This window comes from Aegilops tauschii, chromosome 2 (assembly GCF_002575655.3).
Source record: "Aegilops tauschii subsp. strangulata cultivar AL8/78 chromosome 2, Aet v6.0, whole genome shotgun sequence".
Classification (NCBI taxonomy): domain Eukaryota; kingdom Viridiplantae; phylum Streptophyta; class Magnoliopsida; order Poales; family Poaceae; genus Aegilops; species Aegilops tauschii.
Window position 1 is genome coordinate 636,388,606 of NC_053036.3, and position 24,388 is coordinate 636,412,993.

The window sequence follows — 24,388 nt, forward strand, 5'->3', positions numbered from 1 at the left end:
GAAAGAAACATTCCTGCGCAATTTAGATGGACAAAATTTGCTGACTCCGACATATTTGTGAATAAAGCCTTTTGTTTAAAAAAAGTTGGCACGCACTCCACCTACGGAAGTGTTGGCTAACGGAGTAATTTCAAAAAAAATTCCTACGCACACGCAAGATCCATCTAGGTGATGCATAGCAACGAGAGGGGAGAGTGTTGTCTATATACCCTCGTAGACCGAAAGCGGAAGCGTTATGACAACGCGGTTCATGTAGTCGTACGTCTTCACGATCCGACAGATCCTAGTACCGAAAGTGCGGCACCTCCGCGATCTGCACACGTTCGGCTTGGTGACGTCCCACGAACTCTTGATCCAGTTGAGTGTCGAGGGAGAGCTTCGTCAGCACGACGGCATGATGACGGTGATGATGACGTTACCGACGCAGGGCTTCGCCTAAGCACTACAACAATATGACCGAGGTGAAAATCTGTGGAGGGGGGCACCGCACACGGCTAAGCAATCAACTTATGTGTCTATGGGGTGCTCCCCTCCCCCGTATATAAAGGAGTGGAGGAGGGGAGGAGCCGGGCCTCTCTATGGCGCGCCCTAGGGGAGTCCTACTCCCACCGGGAGTAGGATTCCCCCCTTCCCTAGTTGGAGTAGGAGAGGAAGGAAGGAGGAGAGAGGGAGGAAGGAAAGGGGGGCCGGCCCCCCTCCCAATTCGGATTGGGCTTGGGGGGAGGGGTGCCCCCTCCTAGGCCGCCTCCTCCTCTCTCCCACTAAGGCCCAATAAGGCCCATATACTCCCCGAGGGGTTCCGGTAACCCCCCGGTACTCCGGTAAATGCCCGAACTCACCTGGAACCCTTCCGATGTCCAAACATAGCCATCCAATATATCGATTTTTATGTCTCGACCATTTCGAGACTCCTCGTTATGTCCGTGATCAAATCCGGGACTCCTAACAACCTTCGGTACATCAAAACACGTAAACTCATAATACCGATCGTCACCGAACGTTAAGCGTGCGGACCCTACGGGTTCGAGAACTATGTAGACATGACCGAGACTCATCTCCGGTCAATAACCAATAGCGGAACCTGGATGCTCATATTGGTTCCTACATATTCTACGAAGATCTTTATCGGTCAAACCGCATAACAACATACGTTGTTCCCTTTGTCATCGGTATGTTACTTGCCCGAGATTCGATCGTCGGTATCTCAATACCTAGTTCAATCTCGTTACGACAAGTCTCTTTACTCGTTCCGTAATGCATCATCCCACAACTAACTCATTAGTCACATTGCTTGCAAGGCTTATAGTGATGTGCATTACCGAGAGGGCCCAGAGATACCTCTCCGATACTCGGAGTGACAAATCCTAATCTCGATCTATGCCAACTCAACAAACACCATCGGAGACACCTGTAGAGCATCTTTATAATCACCCAGTTACGTTGTGACGTTTGATAGCACACTAAGTGTTCCTCCGGTATTCGAGAGTTGCATAATCTCGTAGTCATAGGAACATGTATAAGTCATGAAGAAAGCAATAGCAATAAACTAAACGATCAAGTGCTAAGCTAACAGAATGGGTCAAGTCAATCACATCATTCTCTAATGATGTGATCTCGTTAATTAAATGACAACTCATGTCTATGGCTAGGAAACTTAACCATCTTTGATTCAATGAGCTAGTCAAGTAGAGGCATACTAGTGACACTCTATTTGTCTATGTATTCACACATGTACTAAGTTTCCGGTTAATACAATTCTAGCATGGATAATAAACATTTATTATGATATAAGGAAATATAAATAATAACTTTATTATTGCCTCTAGGGCATATTTCCTTCTGGAAGTTCATACACGATGTTTCATACAGATTGTACCATGAGATGGAATGCGGGTTGATATGCTAAAATAGTTTTACAGATAATTGTATGCGATGACTAACTATTGAGAAAGATACATTTGACCAAGTTCCATAATTTAGAAAGTTAGTTATATCAAAGTTTCATAGTCTAGCAACTTACTTTTTCTGTACCTTATTCTTTACTCTGGTTGTATATATATTAATCTAGCCATGCAAGGGCACCAACCACAAACAATTGATTAAACCACATGTGGGCTCAAAAGCCAAGGCCAATGGATCGGTCCATTGAAAGAAGCAGATAACGTCCAACAGCAGCTTGCCCCCCTGAACTTGCTGGCTAGGTCCAAAACGGTCCTCAAACTCAGAAAGTGTACAATACGGTCCTCAAACTATGGAAGAGGTGACTATCTTCTCGGGATTTCCGTAGGAGGGGTCTTTTCCACCATTTTCACTATCAAAACTCAATGAATTCTTCACCTACTCCAGTCAAGGCATCAAGGAGGACCTCTCCACCAATCGTCTTCACCATCTCCACTGTCTCATCACCATCTTCACGTTGTTTCCTCCTCTTGGATTGTACTCTCTCGGTCTCTCTGTTCCTAAATATAAGCCTTTTTAGAGAATCCAATATGGACTACATTGAGTGACTATACACCAAAATGTGTCTATATATATATCCGTATTAGTCCGCATTGAAATATCTAAAAATCCTTATTTTTAGAAACGGAGGGAGTAGAAGTATAACTCAATTGATGGTATGAAGTTGTTTCTCTATACTCCATCCGTTCCATAATGTAGTGCGTATACATTTTTTTATAGTCGAACTTAGCCGCATCCTTTTTCATGGACTTAGACTTCCGTGCCGCCTGCATCCCCATTTTATTTTTATTTTTTTGTTTTTGTGGTTGTTCATGGCAAACACACAGACATGTATAGCGCGTGCGGTCGAGAACTTAGGCGGCGACTGGGTCGTTGAGTTTGCCCTTGTGCTGCTGCGTGGTGGAGCGTCCGGCGACACGGAGTAGTGAGCGAGCGAGACCGTGTTGTTGAGTTTGCCACACAGATCGGAGACACGCTCGCCGCCTAGAAGGCAGGGTTCTCCCTTCCTTCGGGTTTCTTATCCATCCCCGGCAGAGGACTAGCCTATGTTGGCCATCGGAAATAACATTAACATCGGTCCATTATGTACCCCCTACTAGCGCACTCTATATAAGCTGGGAGGGGAGCTTCGGGCTGAAGGCTGAACATACACACGGTGTACCTTACGTTGGTATCCCTACTAGGGGCGTTGTTGTGGAGATTAGGTCTATTAGGGCATAGCGTAGCGTTGTTCTCGGAGATTCCTGTGTTATGTTTTGGTAGCGCATTCCCTTTGCGTTCTGCGTGATCCGCACATTCGGGGTTTGGTTTTTTTAAGAGGGACTCCTCATCATCGTGTATCGTTAGGCTGCGAACTTTGTTCGGTTGTTTCTTCATATATAGCGGGGCGAAAGCCTGTTTCGAGGTAACTTGCATATGATATATATACTTGCATTAACATAGTATAGGATTGCACAATTATTTATGCCATTAAGGTAATTAGGATATGAGACAGTACTTGCATTAACATAGGTAAACTTACATTGTTTAGATGCACCACTAAGGTGGATTCAAGGTATTGCATATGATATACTTGCTTAGTTGCGGAATTTAAAAATGTATCCTCTTAATACAAATAACAGTGACGGTGTAGAATCGTACAAAAAGTGAAAAATAACAGTGATGGGATGATCGGACGGGCCATGCACCGTGGAGCAGTCGAGCAGTTAACAGCAAGCCGATCAAACTTATTTTTTTAAGCTACACCCTCCGTCCTGTAATATAAAATCGTTTTTGATACTAGAGAGCGTCAAACGCTCTTATATTACGGACGAAAGGATTAGCTAGCTAGCTCCCGATTAAGGTGCATCTACCTTGATGAGGAGTCAGCACGCAGCTGGCCGGAATCCGAGTCTAGCACCCCTAACGTCGTACAGCATCTCCAACGTTCTCATCTGGACATTGCCGATGATCCCGACAGAATCATCTGGGCCGGACTCGGTGAAGGCGAGACAGCCATCCAACAGAACCCCGTTGGGGACATCGAGGTCGATGGTGACGCCGCCGCTGAAGGTGAGAGCGACCTTGGGCACGGTGACGTTGGTGTATCCGGTGAAGTTGTAGCATATGTTGCCCTCGTCGCTTGGGAGGAGCGGGTAAGCCGCCATGGCCGCTCGGAACGCGGACTCCAGTTTGGCGTATGGCGTGGATGGCAGATGTGTGATGATATTGCCGCAGTCTAGGATCATGCCCCCCTCGAACATTTTCCGTGGGATGCGCAGCTGCCACTACCAGAAAAACTTCGTTTGCCGACGGCACCCGTCGGCATAAATGCCGCTATGCCGACGGCCAAGGGCAGGCCGTAGGCGTAGAAAAGCCGTCGGCATAAATACATATATGCCGACGGGGCCGTCGGCATATACGAGGCCGTCGGGACTGCTCGAGGTACGCCTACGGGTCCCGTCGGCATAGGAGCGGCCGTCGGCATAGCCCTTGCCGTCAGCGCTGACCGTTTGACGACGTTGAGCCTACGCCGACGGGTGGTAACGGCGGCCGTCGGCATACCCGTGCCAGCCCTATGCCGACGGCTATGCCGTCGGCATAAACCTGGCCCATACCCCTCTGCCACGTCATCGATCCGTGTGCTATGCCACGTCATCGATCCGTGGGACTGCACCTCCGTGTGTGCACAGATATGCCGACGGCCTAGCCGTCGGCATACATTTTTTAGTTTTATTTTAAATTTCGCTTTATACTACCTATGGCAAATATATGCCTACGGTATAGCCGTCGGCATAGGCCCCTCTGCCACGTCATCGATCCGTGCGCCATGCGACGTCATCGATCCGTGGGACTGCACCTCCGTGTGTGCACAGGTATGCCGACGGCCTCGCCGTCGGCATACTATTTTTTTATTTTTACTTTATTTTCTCATTTTTACTTTATTTTAGTTTTTGTTTTTGCATAAGAGAATTATGCCTTATCTAAATAAACATACCCTGATTGTATATCGATCGCCCCCCGTTACGAACGTCGCTATCGCCGTGTCACGGAGGGGGGAAACGGTCGACACGGAGGGAATTCTAGTTGGTGGGGGGATTCGCGGTGTAGCTATGTCACCGAAACATCGCACGGGTCCCGATGCATATGTGAAAGTGTTCAGGCATGCGTAGACGCCCGTCTTGGGGCTCCGCGGTGTGCCCCCCTGCACGCAAGGCAGTGCCGCCGTCAGTTGGATGGGGGCACACCCCGGAGACGCGTGCCGCCTCTTCGGACATGCCACCACACCACCCCGCATGTATGAGGGCCCGGTGCGACGCTCGGGTGGCATTGCTACCCCCAGGGCCCCCGTCCCGCCTAACCCTGTAGCGTTTGACCACGGGATCTAGCCCTTTGACGTTGCACGGACGGGCTTTGAGCAGTGGACCTATCCACCCGGTTGTGGTAGGTCAGCCCATAGAAACACTTTGGAGCAACATCCGGGCCAGACCCACGGCAAGATCCCCTCCGTGTAGACCCGACGCGTCTGTTTCCCCCTCCAGGTGCCGGCGGCGGCGCCGTCGGTGAGGGGGGGCACACCCCGGAGACGCGTGCCGCCTCTTGGGACATGCCACCACACCACCCCGCATGTATGAGGGCCCGGTGCGACGCTCGGGTGGCATTGCTACCCCCCAGGGCCCCCGTCCCGCCTAACCCTGTAGCGTTTGACCACGGGATCTAGCCCTTTGACTTTGCACGGACGGGCTTTGAGCAGTGGACCTATCCACCCGGTTGTGTTAGGTCAGTCCATAAGAACACTTTGGAGCAACATCCGGGCCAGACCCATGGCAATATCCCCTCCGTGTAGACCCGACGCGCCCGTTTCCCCCCTCCAGGTGCCGGCGGCGGCGCCGTCCGTGAGGGGGGCACACCCCGGAGACGCGTGCCGCCTCTTGGGACATGCCACCACACCACCCCTCATGTATGAGGGCCCGGTGCGACGCTCGGGTGGCATTGCTACCCCCCGGGCCCCCGTCCTGCCTAACCTTGTAGCGTTTGACCACGGGATCTAGCCCTTTGACTTTGCACGGACAGGTTTTCAGCAGTGGACCTATCCACCCGGTTGTGTTAGGTAAGTCCATAGGAACACTTTGGAGCAACATCCGGGCCAGACCCACGGCAAGATCCCCTCCGTGTAGACCCGACGCGTCCGTTTCCCCCCTCCAGGTGCCGGCGCCCGTCCGTGAGGGGGGGCACACCCCGGAGACGCGTGCCAGGCGTTTGCACCAGCCACAACACTTCCAGACTTGTGAGAGGCCGCCTACGCAAGATTTGGCGGCATGCTAGCCCCCGGAGGCCGCCGGCCACAGTCGTAGACACGCGAAGAGCAATCCGCATAGAGGGAATTGTTCAGATACTACTCCATCACGAACAATTATGAAAAATTACCATCAGTCCTACAACACATGTGCCCACGTCGTGTAAAAAACTCATAATTTTATCGCGCTCCGAGTATTTAATAATATTCACGCCGCATCGTTACCGCAGAACGTCTACTAATGTGTCTTCGCCGTTCGTGAGGGGGGGGGGCACACCCCGGAGACGCGTGCCGCCTCTTGGGACATGCCACCACACCACCCCGCATGTATGAGGGCCCGGTGCGATGCTCGGGTGGCATTGCTACCCCCCAGGGCCCCCGTCCCGCCTAATCCTGTAGCGTTTGACCACGGGATCTAGCCCTTTGACTTTGCACGGACGGGCTTTGAGCAGTGGACCTATCCACCCGGTTGTGGTAGGTCAGCCCATAGGAACACTTTGGAGCAACATCCGGGCCAGACCCACGGCAAGATCCCCTCCGTGTAGACCCGACGCGTCCGTTTCCCCCTCCAGGTGCCGGCGGCGGCGCCGTCTGTGAGGGGGGCACACCCGGAGACGCGTGCCGCCTCTTGGGACATGCCACCACAGCACCCCGCATGTATGAGGGCCCGGTGCGACGCTCGGGTGGCATTGCTACCCCCAGGGGCCCCCGTCCCGCCTAACCCTGTAGCGTTTGACCACGGGATCTAGCCCTTTGACTTTGCACGGACAGGCTTTGAGCAGTGGACCTATCCACCCGGTTGTGTTAGGTAAGTCCATAGGAACACTTTGGAGCAACATCCGGGCCAGACCCACGGCAAGATCCCCTCCGTGTAGACCCGACACGTCCGTTTCCCCCCTCCAGGTGCCGGCGGCGCCGCCGTCCGTGAGGGGGGGCACACCCCGGAGACGCGTGCCAGGCGTTTGCACCTGCCACAACACTTCCAGACATGTGAGAGGCCGCCTACGCAAGATTTGGCGGCATGCTAGCCCCCGGAGGCCGCCGGCCACAGTCGTAGACACGCGAAGAGCAATCCGCATAGAGGGAATTGTTCAGATACTACTCCATCACGAATAATTATGAAAAATTACCATCAGTCCTACAGCACATGTGCCCGCGTCGTGTAAAAAACTCATGATTTTATCGCACTCCGATTATTTAATAATATTCACGCCGCATCGTTCCGCAGAACGTCTACTAATGTGTCATCGCCGTTAGTGAGGGGGGCACACCCCGGAGACGCGTGCCGCCTCTTGGGACATGCCACCACACCACCCCGCATGTATGAGGGCCCGGTGCGACGCTTGGGTGGCATTGCTACCCCCCAGGGCCCCCGTCCCGCCTAACCCTGTAGCGTTTGACCACGGGATCTAGCCCTTTGACTTTGCACGGACGGGCTTTGAGCAGTGGACCTATCCACCCGGTTGTGTTAGGTCAGTCCATAGGAACACTTTGGAGCAACATCCGGGCCAGACCCACGGCAAGATCCCCTCCGTGTAGACCCGACGCGCCCGTTTCCCCCCCAGGTGCCGGCGGCGGCGCCGTCCGTGAGGGGGGCACACCCCGGAGACGTGTGCCGCCTCTTGGGACATGCCACCACACCCACCCGCATGTATGGGGGCCCGGTGCGACGCTCGGGTGGCATTGCTACCCCCAGGGCCCCCGTTCCGCCTAACCCTGTAGCGTTTGACCACGGGATCTAGCCCTTTGACTTCGCACGGACGGGCTTTGAGCAGTGGACCTATCCACCCGGTTGTGTTAGGTCAGCCCATAGGAACACTTTGGAGCAACATCCGGGCCAAACCCACGGCAAGATCCCCTCCGTGTAGACCCGACGCGCCCGTTTCCCCCCTCCAGGTGCCGGGTACCGGGTCCCATACAGACGGTAAACTAAGAATCGAAATGTAATAATTGAATTGATTAAAAACTCCGGTATTCATCATTGAAAATGTACAATTGCTGTGAACCTTTTAGTGCTCGGGCACCGGGCCGGCTGCCCGGGCACGCCCGGTGCCCGAGCACTGAAAAGTTCACAGCAATTGTCCATTTTCTTCATATAAGTCTAATGAATACCGGAGCTTATAACGTATGGATTAGTGAACTATTTAAACAGGTCAAATTGCTTTTCCCTCGGCGAGGTGGGACTATTTTTTCAAAAAAAAAAAGCAGTTGCCATCTATGCCTACGGCCTTGCCGTCGGCATAGGCCTACTATCTATGCCGACGGCCTGGCCGTCGGCATAGAGCCGCCCTTATCCACTTGACGGCCCTCTCGCTGCCAGGTGGGGACCATGCCTATGCCGACGGCATGGCCGTCGGCATAGAGCCACCCTTATCCACTCGGGCCTCGCCGTGGCCACTCGTTCAACTGCCCCTTCCCCACTCCTCCTCCTACTCCGAACCACGCGGCGCCGCCGCCCGACCCAGACCCCCACCCACACCGCCGCCGCCACCGGATCCTGACCGGCCGCGCCGCCGCACCCTCGTTCTAGTCCCCGCCGCCTGCCGCCCCGTCCGCCCGCCCCCTCCACCCGCGCCCCGTCCGCTCGCCCCCTCCACCCGCCGGCGCCGCCCCGCACCCGCCCCCGCCCCCATCCCCTCCCCTACCCCAACTCCGGCGCCGCCCCGCCCCCGCCCCGCACCGCCCCCACTGCCCGCGCCGCCCCCATCCCCTCCCCCACCGACGCCGCACCGCCCTCACTGCCCGCGCCGCCCCAAGACGGCCGTCGATGCCGCCGGGCCGGCCCGTCCCCGTCCTCGGCCGCCCCGTCCCCGGCGGGCCCATCCCCGACTGCATCGGCGGCCGACGCCACTGCCCCGCCTGTCGCCGCCCTTCTCCGCCCCGACCTCGTCGCCGCCCCGCCCTGCTCCGCCCTGCCTCTGCTTCGCCGGTGAGCCCCCTGCTGCTGCTTTGCTTCTACCGCTGCCGCTTGCTGCTTGCTGCCGCCGCTGCCGCGCTGATGCTTGCTGCTGCCGCTGGTTGCTGCTTCCTGCTGCTGCCGCTGCTTGCTACTTGCTGCTGCTACGTTAGGTTAGTTAGTTTAGGGTTTAGATGGATAGATTAGTTAGATATATAAATAGTTAGATAGATGGATTATAAGATATAAAAAATTTGTTGATAGGTTAGTTGAGAAAAAAATTGTTGTTGATATATAGATGGATAGATGAGTGGATACTACATCATGATATATAGATGGATAGATGATGATGATGATGAATATGTGATGAACAGATGATGAGCCCCTATAGTTTTTTTGCCTACATGATGCAAAAATAAATGAATGCATGTTTAAATGTTTTAAATATGCTCTATGAGTTGTGATGTTGTAATTATTTGTCGCGATGGAATTTGCAGGCTTTGTGGTGTTGCATTCATCGAAGTGACCGTTGTCCGACGCGTTGGTCCCCCTGAGCATCCCTCTGCTCTTCGACTACTTCCTCTACAGCCGAGGGTGAGCTACAAGTCCATCTCCTCCATGTTTTCATGTCAGTAGATTTCATTTTCAAGTCAAGTGGCGTAACTTAGGCGTCTCCCGTCCGAAAGGGTTGCATCGATAAATATGCATTCAATTGCATATTTATTGCATATTTATCACCGCAGCTCTTTCGGATTGTCCAGCGTTTTCCACGGACAGCCCGAGGATGTGTAGATTGGGTATGTTCTCCATCTCTACCCCGTTCCGAGACAGGATTTCGGCGGCGCCTCCCCATTGTTCTCCGGAGCACATTCTCTCGGCTATTTGCCGAGACGTGTATCTGGAGAACAGCGGGGAGGTGCTGCCGAAATTTTGTCTCGGAACGGGGTAGAATGGAGAACGTACTCAATCTACACATCCTCGGGTGGGATTAGGACCCATCTTTACCTATTAGAGATGTAGGTGGATTAAACGCGGTAGAAACTGAAAATTTGATGTGATTAATTTAAATGAATCCTTAATTATGTTGTGTGGCTTGCAAAAAAGGAGAGGATGGCAGATAATCAGTGGATGTACAGTGGTTTTATCCGTCGGAATCGAGTAACATCAGAGTGGATCGCGAAAACCGATGTCTATTTGAAGGAGATATTCCGTCGTCCAATGAGAATTATCCCACCATGCCCCTGTGCGAGATGTGCCAGACGTCACCGTAGAAATCAGACGGACATGAGTGAGCACCTTCGCACGCACGGATATATGCCAAACTTTGACATGCCGCCGATAAACATAGCCGAACAGGACCGTGGTAGAGAGGAGGTGATGCGACAACGCATCGATGGATATGAGGACGACGGGGTCAGGGACATGCTAGATGATGTCATTGTTGCAAAAACGGGAAATGCGACACCTTCAGAGAATGAACCGGAGGAGCCGGAGGCAACCGCAAAGGCCTTCTTGGAGGTCTTGGCCTCGTCGAAGAAACCTCTTTATGCGGGGGCGAAAATATCTCAGCTGGATGCCATCTCGCAACTGATTGCAGTCAAGGCTGAGTACGGCTGTAGCCAGAAATGCTTCAAAGCATTCTTGGGAGTATGGGCTAACAGCCTCCCTGAGGGTCATGAACTGCAGAAAAGCATGTACGATACAAAGAAAATCATGAAGGCACTCTCTATGGATTATGAGAAAATAGATGTTTGCCCGAAGAATTGCCTTTTGTTTAGGCACGAGTATGCGGATGACAAGTACTGTAGGCAGTGCGGTTTGTCTCGGTACATTGAGGTGGTCGGTGAGGATGGTGAGAAAAAGCAGCTAACCATCCCCGTTAAGGTTCTTCGGTATCTTGATTTTATAAAAAGATTGCAACGCCTTTTCATCACGAAGGAGTCTGCCAAAATGATGAAGTGGCACAAGGAAGGTATAAGGTACAATCCAAAAAAAATCGTACATCCATCGGAAGGGGAAGCATGGAAGTCGTTCGATGAAGAATACCCCGAGGAAGCAGCCGAGGCTGGGAATGTCAAAATAGCCATATCAGGTGATGGGTTGAATCCATATGGTATGTCGTCCAATCCATACAGCTGTTGGCCCGTGTTTGTAATTCCGCTCAATCTTCCTCCCGGTGCCCTAATGCAACGCAAGACCATGTTCTTGTCGCTCATCATTCCGGGGCCTGATTATCCGGGGAAGCAATTGGGTGTGTTTATGCAGCCGCTGGTGGATGCTTTGCACCATTCTTGGTACTTTTCGACATTGACATACGACCGGGATCTGCAGAGAAATTTCTTGATGAAAGTTTGGTTGCACTATTGCATGCATGACTTTCCCGGCTATGCTCTATTCTGCGGATGGTGTACAAGTGGGAAGATGCCATGCCCAGTGTGCATGCAGGCTCTGCGAATGATTTGGCTGAGTAAGGGTGGCAAGTATGTAGCCTTTGACCTGCATCGACAGTTCCTCCCTCCAAACCATCCAGACAGGGAAGACAAGAAGAACTTCACGAAAGGCCGGGTTGTTCATGAAGTAACCGAGATTCCAACATTTTCGGGGGCAGATGTTCTTGCTCAGCTAAAAGCTCTCCAGCCTAAAGTCAAAGGCAAAGCCAAAGGCTTCGAGGGATATGGTGAGACGCACAACTGGACTCACATTACCCCCTTCTCACAACTTCCCTATTTCAAGGACCTCAAACTTCCTTACAATATCGATGTGATGCACACCGAAAAGAATGTGGCAGAGTCCCTTTTCCACACGATCCTCAATATTACTGATAAGACGAAGGATAACGTTAAAGCTAGAGCCGATCAACAGAGAATTTGTGATAGACCACGTCTGAACATGAAGCCTCCCACAGGCGGTCGAAAAAACTGGTTCAAGCCAGATGCTGACTTTGTCCTTAAACCGCCAGAAAAAAAGGAAGTACTTATCTGGCTGAAACACATTTTGAAGTTCACCGATGGTTATGCATCGAATATAAGTAAGGGAGTCAATCTTTCAACGGGCAAAGTGACCGGCCTGAAGAGTCATGACTACCATGTATGGATTGAGCGGATAATGCCGGTGATGGTTCGAGGCTATGTCCCCAAGCATGTCTGGCGAGTGCTTGCCGAGCTAAGCCATTTCTTCCGCATGCTCTGTGCTAGAGAAGTAAGTAAAGACGTGATTGAAAAATTGCATAAGAAGGCACCGGAGTTGATAGTCAAGCTAGAGAAGATCTTTCCGCCAGGCTTCTTTACACCGATGACACATCTCATTCTGCACCTCGCGAACGAGGTATTGTTGGGGGGCCTGTGCAGAATCGCTGGCAGTACGGCCCTGAGAGACAGAACAAGCATCTCCGACAGAAATGTGGAAACAAAGCTAAGACTGAAGCTTCCATAGCTGAGGCAGTTATCCTAGAGGAGGTGTCAGACCTCAGGACATCATACTATCCAGACCACGTTCTCCATCTGCATAACAAGGTGCCTCGATACAATATAGAAGAGCCGAATTATCAACCCAAGCTCTATCTATTCAACGCGCAAGGTGGGAGGGCTGGGGCCTCGAAACCTTATAACATGCCACGACAAGAGTGGGAGGACCTCATGTTCTATATCTTGCACAACATCATGGAAGTTGAGGAAGTGTGGATGAGGTAATACCACTACACCATTCCTTTATGTCTTCCACATCATCATGTTTTATGTTCACTTAGTCCCGGTTTAACACCGGTTTTCTTTTTTTTAGTGATTTCGTTCAAGAGGAATGGACGGGAATGAATCCTCCTACTGAGGCGGAGGCACTTACTCTTCTCCGTCATGGAAACCCTGGACGTAAAAATTTTGTTGCTTGGTTCATGGAGAAAGTAATTTTCCACACTCCCCTATTAAATACCTAGTTCAACATTTATTAGTTAACTAATGCACGCAACAATTTCAATTATACTTGTAGGGAAAAGATCCGAACATATCTATGGATGATGAATTGAGATGGGTTTCCATGGGTTTTGACCCTGCCGTCATGACATGTAAAAAGTATGATGTGAATGGGTATCGCTTCCATACAGAGGATCACCAGAACAGCCGGCCTGATCCCAAAATTATAAATACCAGAGTGTACACCCCCGGTCAAAATTCAGTAGACTACTACGGAAGGGTACAAAATATATACGAGATTAAATTCCACCAGGGGCGCGAGACCCTAAGTCTGCCTGTGTTCAAATGTCGATGGTTCGATCCGCGGGAGGGGGTAAAACATACGCCTTCCATTGGTTTGGTCGAAGATAAACCATCAACCGTCTATGCCGGAGCCGATCTCTTCATTGCGGCTACCCAAGCTACACAAGTATATTATCTGCCTTACCCATGCCAGAAAGAGTACTTAAAGGGTTGGGAAGTTGTGTTCAAGGTGTCACCACATGGTAAGCTACCGAACCCGAATGAAGACGATTACTACAACATTAACCCCATGACATACGAGGGAGTGTTCTATCAAGAGCAACCTGATGATGATGATGTGGTTAGAAACGATGACGCTAGACCATTGGGTGATGATGATGTGGATCCAAACAACGACGAAGCACGGAATGATGGTGAGACCATTGTCAATGAAAATGACATACTTATGCTAGAAAAGTTAAACTTAGACGCTGACGACGAGGAAGAGCCTCCACCTCCGTCAGACAACGAAGATGATATGATTGATAGTGATGATGAGACGGACCGACAAAGAGGTTACAATAGTGATGATTCATATGGTTTCTAGCAGATGTACGTGTCAAGTCTTTTTTTCTATAGTTTAGGAATATGCCTTTTATGCCTTTTTATTAATGTGTTTATTTTCATGCCTTTTCCTTCATTTCATTAATTTACTAATTGCTTATTCTATTTTCAATGCAGGTTCGTGGAACATGGGCAAGGGGAAGGCCGATGGCGTGGGTTTCCTACGCAAGGTCGTTGGCCTGCCTAGTCGGAGTGGTCGAGCACGTAATCCTCCCCCCCCCGGCTACTTGATGATGACTCCTCACAGGGAGGTCGAGGGAGAGGTGCCCCTAGAGGAGGAGGGGGCGGGGGAGAGCCCCTAGAGGGCGAGGTGGGGGGAGAGCCACTACAGGGGGTCGCGGCCAGAAAGAGCGCACCCTCACCGACTTAGGGGTGTTGTCTTCGAGGCCATCCTCTAGTGAGGTACCCTCCTCTAGTGAGGTACCCTCCTCTGGTGAGGAGGAGGAGGAGGACGAGGCAGGCGAGGAGGAGGAGGTTCGGGATGGGGCCGAGGAGGAGGTGGAGGAGGAGGACGAGGAGGAGGAGGATGAGGAGGAGGTTGGGGAGGGGAAGGCAGGCGAGGAGGAGGGTGGTGGCGGGGATGATGGTGCTGGCAGGGAGGGGGTTGACAACAAGGGGTGGCTGCGTGGTAACGCAAAGCTACCAAAGCAGGTTCCTGCTACTGAGGAGCAGAAGTGGCTCATTGAGCCCACGGGGAAAGAGTAAGTGCCACTTTATAATAATTTCATTATTTTGCTTGTCACATGCTCATTCCGGTTGTTATTTATTTTGCTTGTCACATGCTAATAGTTCATTCTTTTGCAGCAACTGGATATATTCTAAAGGGGTCCGTATTCCCAACGGCCTCATCACCGTCCTGCTGAAGTTACACTGGCCGGGGTTGTACTGTCCGGATCCAGTCAGGCACCCGGACCATCGGGTCTTGGCCACGAGCTGGGAGCACTGGGAAGCGGCCCTCCACGCGGAGCATGGGACCCATGCCAAGGCCGTGATCACCACTTTCTGGGTGAGTTCTCTTCAGAAGCACAAGTCCATTCTAGTTTCATGAATGATTTAACTCATGGCTTCTTCCATTCTTGTTTCGTGCATGATTGTAGAAATTCTATCGAGTTCTCCCGGAGCACAGGGGCAGAGCGGACCAGATCGTGCTACGCCAATGCAAGAAGAAGGCCCGCCAGATGCAGTACGAGGTGCGCTATGTGGCCATCTCGACATACTACCACGACTATCTTGGTGTGAAGATGACCAAGGAATAAGCGCGGAGGATGGGCATTACCTTGGAGAGGGACGAGTTCTTGGCGGTAAGTATAAAAGATTTTTCATTATGCTTTCATTACCTTGTGGTACATTTCACCGTTTCGTGTTGACATGCCATTATGCTTTTATTATGTAGGTGTGTCCAAATTGGTGTTATGGAAAAGACGAGTCCTGGGCGGCATTGGTGGATCTTTGGTGTGATGAGGCTGGAGCCTGGGCGGCTATGAGAGTCAAAAACAAGGCTAACCGAGGGAAGGAGGGAGTACATGCTCAGGGAAATCGAAACCACTATCTCCACAAGGCAGTTAATGTATGACTAGCTAACCCCATTAAACATTCTTCTTCTTCTATTTACCATCACTTTCTTATGTATGACTAACCTCTGTTTGGTGGTGCAGGAGGAGAAACTGAAGCGGCCGCTCTCACACATGCAGGCGTGGGAGATCGCCCATACGCGAAAGGACCCCAAGCCTGGCGAGCCCAAGTACTACGGCAAGAAGACTGCGGGGAGGAAGAAGGCCTACTCCGAAGGGTATCTGGCGTTACATCCTGACACACCTGACCCCATTGCGGCGGATCTGGACGAAAAGGTGGTGGTGGGCATGGGGCCGAAGGAGCACGGTCGGGAGGCGGTTCTCGATGCTGTGATCACTCCGTCTATCTCCTACACACAGCTCCGTCGGATCGACCCGACCCTGAGCCAGCGCACGAGCACGCGCATGAGCAGTGCACCGTCACTGTCCCTCTTTCAGGAGCAGCAAACTGTAAGTATTTTCCCTTTTATCTTCATTGTTCCCTTTATTTTGTGCATTTAATAGTTTTATGAGTCTCATCATGTCATACTGTAGGCCTACATGGAGTACACACGCCAGGAGACCATGGCGTGGCACGACCGCCTTCATGCATACCATCAGCAGAGGGATCGCGAGATGCAGCACGCTTTTCAGGAAATGGCGGCCGGCAGGTCTCCTCAATGGCCATCAGCAAAGGGTCCTCCAGCACAACCAGTGCTGCTGACCTTTGAGGAGTTTGTGGCACAGAACGCTGGCCCCTCGCCGGTTAGTTCATCCCCAATCAATTCATCCAAAGCATGTCATGCCTTTCAACACAGTCTTATATCCCGTTAATATATCTTTTCAACATCCAGGGAACAGGTGCATCTACCGTTGGCGGTGGTCTTCGCAACACTCCCGAGACACGGAGCCCGACCACTCCGATCCACGGAGACGGAGGCGGAGGCGGTCTTGGCGGTAGCGCTGCCGCTAGCAGTGACGACCTGGGCTTCGGCGGTCTTGGCGGTGACGACCTCCGCGGTGCTCGACGTCCTGGCGCTTAAGCCTTTCTCGATGCTATGATACTTGCTTGTTCTCGATGCTATGATACTTGTATGCTTGTGATGATACTTATTTTATTGTTGTTTGTGAGATTCTTATATGCTTTGTGGTGATGATACTTATATGTGTGATGCTTTGCGATGCTTCTTAGCGATGCCAATTTGTTGTGTGATGCTGTGTATATGCTGTTTGTTCTATATGTTGTTTGTTATATATTCAAATGAATTGAGCTGAAAAGAAACAGAAAAAAAAAACTGGACAGAATCTATGCCGACGGCTAGGCCGTCGGCATAGGCCTAGCGTGAGCTCCCAGTGGCCGACACGTGGCACGTCTATGTCGTCGGCCAGGCCGTCGGCATAGACCTGCCCCAGGAGCGCCCAGTATCTGACACGTGGCGTGTCTATGCCGACGGCTGGGCCGTCGGCATAGACACGCCCATGCTGAACGGCGTCTTGCCACGTGGCGAGAAGCCATTGGGCAGCACTTGACGGCGGCCGCCGTTAGGCGATGACGTTGCCGACGGCCAAGGCCGTCGGCATAGATGTACGGCCACCGTCGGCATAGGGTCTATGCCGACGGCTTTTCTATGCCGACGGTCATCCTGGCTACGCCGACGGATATGTTGCCGACGGCCCTATGCCAACGGGGGCCGTCGGCATAGGCCTGACCCGACGGCTAGTCATGGCTATGCCGACCGTCGGCATAGGGTGCGATTCCGGTAGTGTGCTCCCCGCCGATGCTGATACCGGTGAGCTTCACCGTGTAGAAGGTATCGTAGTCCATGAAGGGGGTCATGGGCGTGAATGAGAAGGCTGAGGTGTTGGTGGGCGCGCCGAGGGCAAGGAACCCGGTGCCGCTGCTCACAGGCGGGAGGCAGTACGAGAAGGCGCCGCCGTAGACCGCGGAGGTCTGAACCGGGAGCGACTCGGGCGCGCCGCCGAGGCCGAGCAGGCCGTCGAACTTGTCGTTGGGCCCAGCCTGCTTGTATCCACAGCCGAAATGGAAGTCGTTGATGACGACGCTGGGCGCCAGTGTCAGCGCCTCGTTGCTGTACACGCCTTTGGTCTTTGATCCGTCTCCGTACTCGACTCGAAACCCACATTCGGTGCCGTCGTTGGTGCAGCCGTTGTCGAAGTGGTCGGACTGGAGGCTGTTGCACACGTCGGAGCCGCAGGGGACGGGGGCGTACGTGGAGGACTTTCGTGGGTCAAACAAGGGATCCTTCTGCTGGTAGCACTGGGTGGAGTTGCATGGCGCGCACTGAACCCACGACAGGTCGCTGCCGGTGTCCAGGAGGACGACCTGCTCCACGGCCGGCGTGCCCAGGCCCAATGTGACCACTGACCACGTACTCCTGCGAGTCGACGGAGGTGCCCAGGTGCGCCGGGATGCTCACCTTGTCCTCGTCCAGCTCCTGCCCCAGCTCATGATGTAGTCTGCACGGACGCGGCTTCGGTGAAGCGCCTCGGCGAAAGATGGCTTGTCGGTGGACTGCGACTTGGCGCAGGGTCCGTGCCTGTGCACCACCGGCACAGTGGCGCTGTTTAGCCGCGGGGTCACTGGAACATCCGAGTGTCATACATGCACATCGATTAACGTCGAAAATTACGCCATGCTCAATTCATGTACGTACCTGTCGATGTGGAGCAGACATCTTGTGTCTGAAATGACCTGGTTGACACCACAACGAAGCTTTGCTTACCGTCGCCTGCGGCAGAAATGGAAACGTAGCTGCCAAATATGACCAGGAGGATGCACAAGAACAAGGGAGAAGCCATTGCAAGTTAGTATACACCACCCAGTCTAGGACGCCCAAATTTATACACCAACCACACACAGGACTCTATGTGGGAGGACTGAACAATCACGAAAAATGAAAATCGGAAGATTATACCAAGGATGGGGTAGAGCCGTACGTGGATGTGTTTACATACACTCGTCTTAGCAGTAATAAGTAGACCAAACAAGGATACTTTCTCTCGTCGAATTAACCCGCACTCCTTTGTCATGTACGTCCACTGCACGCTTCCTACCTTGTAACTAGAGTGCAGTTTATTCTCAGAGTAAAATCATGTCCCAGTCTCTCTCTTGAGCTACCAAACTAATGTATTCCATGAATGAAAAATGTTGATTTAAAACCTTGATATTTAATCATATTCCAACTAAAACATCCAACTTCTAACCACTTAGGTTAAATCTTCAACTTTTTTAGTGTCCCTTATTTTCCACTCTATGCTTGTTTGCTAACAAATTGAACAAGTGGTTGATACGTGTATTTTGCATCACTTATTTTGAGGATAAATGTGCCAATTATTTTTTGAAAGGAAAGCGGTAGGGGAAGACCCCCACAGCGAGTTTTTTATTAAATAATAAGAACCCAAATTCGCGCCCGTGAGGAATTGAACCTGGGTGGCTGGGTTGTACATCCACTCCACTAGCCAAGTGAGCTAGGCTCACTTCCTTTAAATGTGCCAATTATGCTGTGAATATGACTACTTTTGGAGTTTTGTTTATGTAAATTTGCAGGTTTTCACAGTTTATTTTATGGAAAACACCAGAAAGTGCGGAAATCGGTGAAATCCAGCCCAATTATACCCAAAAATGAAGTTTCGGGAAACAAGAATCCAAAGGCGGAGCATTAATGACGTCAAGTAGGGGGACGACCATCCAGAAGACGAAGGCCGCCGGAGCCACCATGGGCCGGCGCCCAGGTGGCACGCCCAACCCTGGGCTCGCTCCTACTTGGGGGCGCCGAGCCCATGTTGCTCCGCTCCGGCCCATCTTCGGGGGTTATCTTCGTGTGTTTATCCACCAAAACTTGGGGTGTCATTCGCCGAAAACACCCAGACATGTTGCCGACGCGAGACGTAACTTTTTCTAGGGTTCATTCCTCTCGCGATTGCCCTTGGAGAGGTCTTAACCACCATTTCCACTCAAGGAATTATGCACCTACTCCATCAAGGCATCAAGGGGGGCCTCTCCACCAACCATCTTCACCACCTCCACTGCTCCATCACCATATCCACACCATTTTCACCTCTTGGATTGTAAAACTACCTTTCAATTAATGTTGGGAAGTTATTTGTCTATATGAATTGTTGGTGTATTCCTTATTCTTGTGTTTTTTCTATTATTTCCAGAGACATACCTCTATCAGATGCCCCTGGTCATGACTTGTTTGGTGCGTTGTGAGTAGATCCATTTGGTCTTAAGGGCACGTGTGACTTCTAGTTGATGATAACGATTTAGTTATTGCTTCAAATCCCTTTGTATGATTTATTATATTATGTTTGAGTTCTCTAATGGTAAATTAGGAGGCTAACCTTAGGACCTAGGTTACTTCACCTATATGGGCTTAGAGGATGATATTATATCTTGTGTAAATTGATGATGGGGGAGTGATAGAAATCGTCCCCTGATTCTCGGGTATTACATATAGGGAATAAATGCCGACCTTTAATCTTGTTCCGTGGTGAGGACTTAGTCCTTAATTATTTGCAATGCATCTGGTAGGCAGTTGTGAGTTTAATCATGTGTAGTATGTTCCCATGGTATTGGGGCATGGTAATATTTGGCGCCACCCACATACGTGCGTTATCATAACTTGTTATGAGCGATAACCAGTTATTAGATTCAACTATTTATAAATCCATCATCCTTGAGAACACTTTGATGTCATCATTGCGTGTCAGTTTATTTAGCTTGTCTTTGAGAACACTCGAAGATTGGGCTACTGCTTGTTACTTGCTTACTTGCGTGCTTAGTGGATTTTAGTGGATACTTTGCCACTATTGCTTTGGTTACTATCTTGTGGTATCGAATGAAAGTTTGATCCATGGGTCTAGCTTGCTCCATCCTTGAGACCGGCTTTGAAAGGGGGTAGACCATGGGCTATTTATCTTTTGTGTTAGGGTATGTCATATGAACATGGAAAACCAAAAATGACTTATTTGGGTACCACATCTTTCATCATCTCCTCTCTCTAATTGGCAAAATAGTTCGCTATTGGGTACAATAAATATAAATATATATAAGGAACTATGAGAAGTATCTCTCTCTGTCTTTCTCTATGTATAAGAGCATGCATGTAATTTGCAAGCTTTCATTTTTGGGCCAAATTCACAAATTTATGAATCTGCATGTTGATGACTCACTTTATGCAATGATGATGGGAGATGCTACATATTTCTGTTTAAAATTTATTTATTTTGGACCCGTTTCAATGCACGGGCCTTTTGTTATATATCTAATAATGGAAAACAACATTCGGCGGCGGTCAACATAACGACGGACGACATCCACCCTGGGCTTGGCGGTAAGCAAACAGCAACAATTCTCGGCGTCCACACACTTAAATCTCTTGGGGTAACCCTGTCCAGCGCACCAATCCTTGCACTTGTGATAGGTGCATCCATCTTTAATCCATCCACAATATTCTACACAAACATATGAATTAGCATCTTAAATACAATATGGGTTCATTCAAAGGTTCACTACCGATGCGTGCTATCAACTGCAAACATAGATGCAGTGAAAGTTTTAGGTATATAAACAATAGGAGAAAAAGGATGTTAACCTTTTCGGTCAGCATAACAAGGCAACATCAAAGTGGCCATCACCAACATGAGCGATGTGAAGCACAAAAGGCTTGCATTTCTCTTACTAATCGCCATCACAAGGTACAAATGATAGTTGTGTATTGATATCCTCTCTTCTCTTTACTGATTGATCTGATCTGCGAAATGTGTTAACGAGCAGCTCATTCTGCGGGCGTTTATGTACGAGCAAGCATGGCAATTGATCCTTAGAATTATGGTGGTAATTAATACCATCTTAATATAGGTTGGAATTAATGGATTGATGGCTGCATATCCTTGAATAAATGTGCACAATTATTGCCTCATTGATTTTATTGTGTGAATTAATTCATTCCCTTTTTTGGTCACGAATCATCAGATCTTGACTGAGTATTGGATAGATAGACTGGACGTGGCCAAATCTTTTTTATGCAACAAATCTTCAGATCTTGACTGGATATTGGATAGTAGACCATGCACGCCAAAAAGGGGAACAAATCAATTCACACCATAAAATAGTGACGTGATAAGTATGCACGTCTGTTCAAGGATATCCGAAAATTAAGGGAAAATTTTGTTTTTGCCACTCTAGTTTTTGACAATACATCACAAATCCGGATCTTTTTTATTAGAAGGATCTTCATATCTTGATTGGATATTGAATAGATAGGCTGGACCCAGAAAAGGGGAACGAATCAATTCACGCTATAAAATAAAAGAGGTGATAAGTATGCATGTCTATTCATGGATATGCGTAAATCAATTCACTAACTCTATCCTAAAATTAGCATGGTATTTAATTACCACCATAAAACTCTCGATCAATTAGCGTCCTCGACCCTATATAAATGCTAGCAAAACAAGCTGCTCGTCAACACATTAGGCAGATCTGATCAATCAACTGACAAAAAGAAGAGGGGATATCAATACACAACTAGCATTATATCTTGTGATGGAAATTAATAAGAGAAATGCAAGCTTTTTACGCCAGGTAGCCCTCAGGTTGGTGATGGCCACTATCATGTTGTCATGTGATGCTAATCCATAAGATTAACATCCTTTTTTGCTACACACACTCAAACAAACAAACAAACGCGCATGCGCGCGCGCACGCACACACACACTTGATCATCTCCTCACAAAAAATACATACTTGATCATCGATGATGCACACTGTAGAGCCCTTCCTTTTTGGCGATTGCATGATAGGAATCTGGCTATCAATATAGGAAATAATTAGGACTCCACTACAAATCTGACGTCGGATATTTGACCATGGAAAAAACAAATATTTTTCATGGAAAATTATGTTCTCCAAGGATGGCGAGTTTAGTTGGTGAGCATGGAAAATCCGCCTCATTTCATTCTATTTGTCAGAAAAATATCGTGCTTGCAAACTAAATTTTCCATCATCATAAATTGCCATGAAAAACATCACATTTGTCATGCCTAAAAATCTGAAGTCAGATTTTTTGTGTTTTCGAATAATTATAGTTTCACCACCCCCTAACATTTAACTTCCTTGGTGCCATACATTTTCAATGTTTCTAACTTTTAATATCACTGCAAGATCATGGAACTATAGAGTATCGAAAAAACCAAAGTTTGATAAACAAGACAAATTTCATGCAAGACCACCATCAATTATATTCCAAGTAACAATTCCTTTGATTAATTTTCACTAATACATTCAACAAAAACTTGCCAAGGCGTGTGCTGCACTACCAGTCTATTTCCACAATGTAGCGATAGGAATTTTCATAAAAATATCTAACCACAAGCGATGGAAGTTAAAATTTGCATTACAAACATATGACATTTTATCCACCCGCAAAAATAAAAATAGAAGTAAACAAGTTTCATCACTTGTGTAACTATCTGATGTTATATAATGTCCGCACACTTAGCAGTCCTCGTCCTTGAACGCGACATGTAAGGTCACAAACTAAAGGTACATCGACCGGTCTATTACGTGTCCAAAGTTCTTACCCCATGTAAAACGAGGTACCCGCACTACCAGAAGATAGCCTATGCAGTCTTCATGGCTTCTCGGAAAATAAGGCACTACATTCAAGAGTGTTCCATCACCGTAGCCTCGGAAGTACCATTAAATGACATTATCAACAACCGTGATGCCACCATCCGAATCACAAAATGATCTGATACGTCTCCGATGTATCTGTAATTTTTTTATTGTTTCATACTATTATATTATCAATCTTGTATGCTTTATATGAAAATTTATATCATTTTAGGGAACTAACCTATTAACCCAGTGCCTAGTGCCAATTACTGTTTTCTGCAAGTTTTTGGTTTTACACAAAATCCCCGCCCAATGTAGTCCAAACATGACGAAACTTTTTGACATTTTTTTCTAGACCAGGAGGGACCCTAGAATCTTCAGGGGAGGACCAGAAGCCACATGAGGAGACGACAAGACAACAGGGTGCGCCCAGGGGGGTAGGCATGGCCTGATGTCTTGTGGGCCCCTCGTGGCTCTATCTAACCTAATTCTAGTGCAATAAATTCCCAAATATTGCAAAAAAACCGGAGCAAGACCCGAAACAATTATCCCGCCACCGCAAATCCCTGTTCTTCCACAATCCCATCTGGAGGCCTTCGGCGGTACTCTTCCGGAGGGGGAATCGATCAGGGAGGGCTTGAACATCAACCTTGCTGCACCTCCGATGATGTGTGAGTAGCTCCCCATAGGACCTATGGGTCCACAACAGTAGCTAGATGGATCTCTCTTTCTTTCTTTCTTTCTCTCTCTCTCTCTCTCTCTCTCTCTCTATCTATCTATCTATCTCCCCTCTCCCCCCTTTTTATCTTCAATAAAATGTTCTCTTCGGAGATTGATTCTATGTAATATTTTGCGGTGCGTTTGTTGGGATGCGATGAATTGTGGGTGTATGTTCAGATTATTCATTGAAAGTTATTGAGCTATGTCCGAACTTTATTATGTCTGATTGTTATAGCTATGTAATGTTTTCCGATCTATGAGTTGTTTTTGGCCAAGTTGATGAGTAGATCTTCGGTCGAAGTGGTGCATAGTAGTAGGTTCAATCTTGCGGTGTCCTCACTCTATGACAGGAGGGGTAGCAATGCACGTATTGTATTGTTGCTACTAAGGGTAAAACGACGGGGTTTGATCTTATTGATTGGTTTTATCCTTTCTACATTATGTCATCATGCTTCAATTATTACTCTGTTCATAAAATTAATATCTTAAGATGCATGCTGGATAGCGATCAAAGGGTGTATTAATAGTAGTAGA

General features: G+C 49.3%; 1 long non-coding RNA gene and 1 pseudogene across 1 annotated transcript; both read right to left on the reverse strand.

Annotated features, from left to right (window-relative positions):
- Nucleotides 1-3,824: 3,824 nt before the first annotated feature.
- On the reverse strand, nt 3,825-18,312 carry LOC109734734 (aspartyl protease family protein At5g10770-like; annotated as a pseudogene).
- A 2,348-nt stretch (nt 18,313-20,660) lies between these two features.
- LOC120974766 (uncharacterized) lies at nt 20,661-21,310 on the reverse strand. Its single transcript, XR_005770103.3, has 2 exons — nt 21,111-21,310; nt 20,661-20,970 (listed from the first exon to the last, which is right to left on the reverse strand). It is a non-coding gene; the product is annotated as an uncharacterized lncRNA (long non-coding RNA).
- Nucleotides 21,311-24,388: the final 3,078 nt, after the last annotated feature.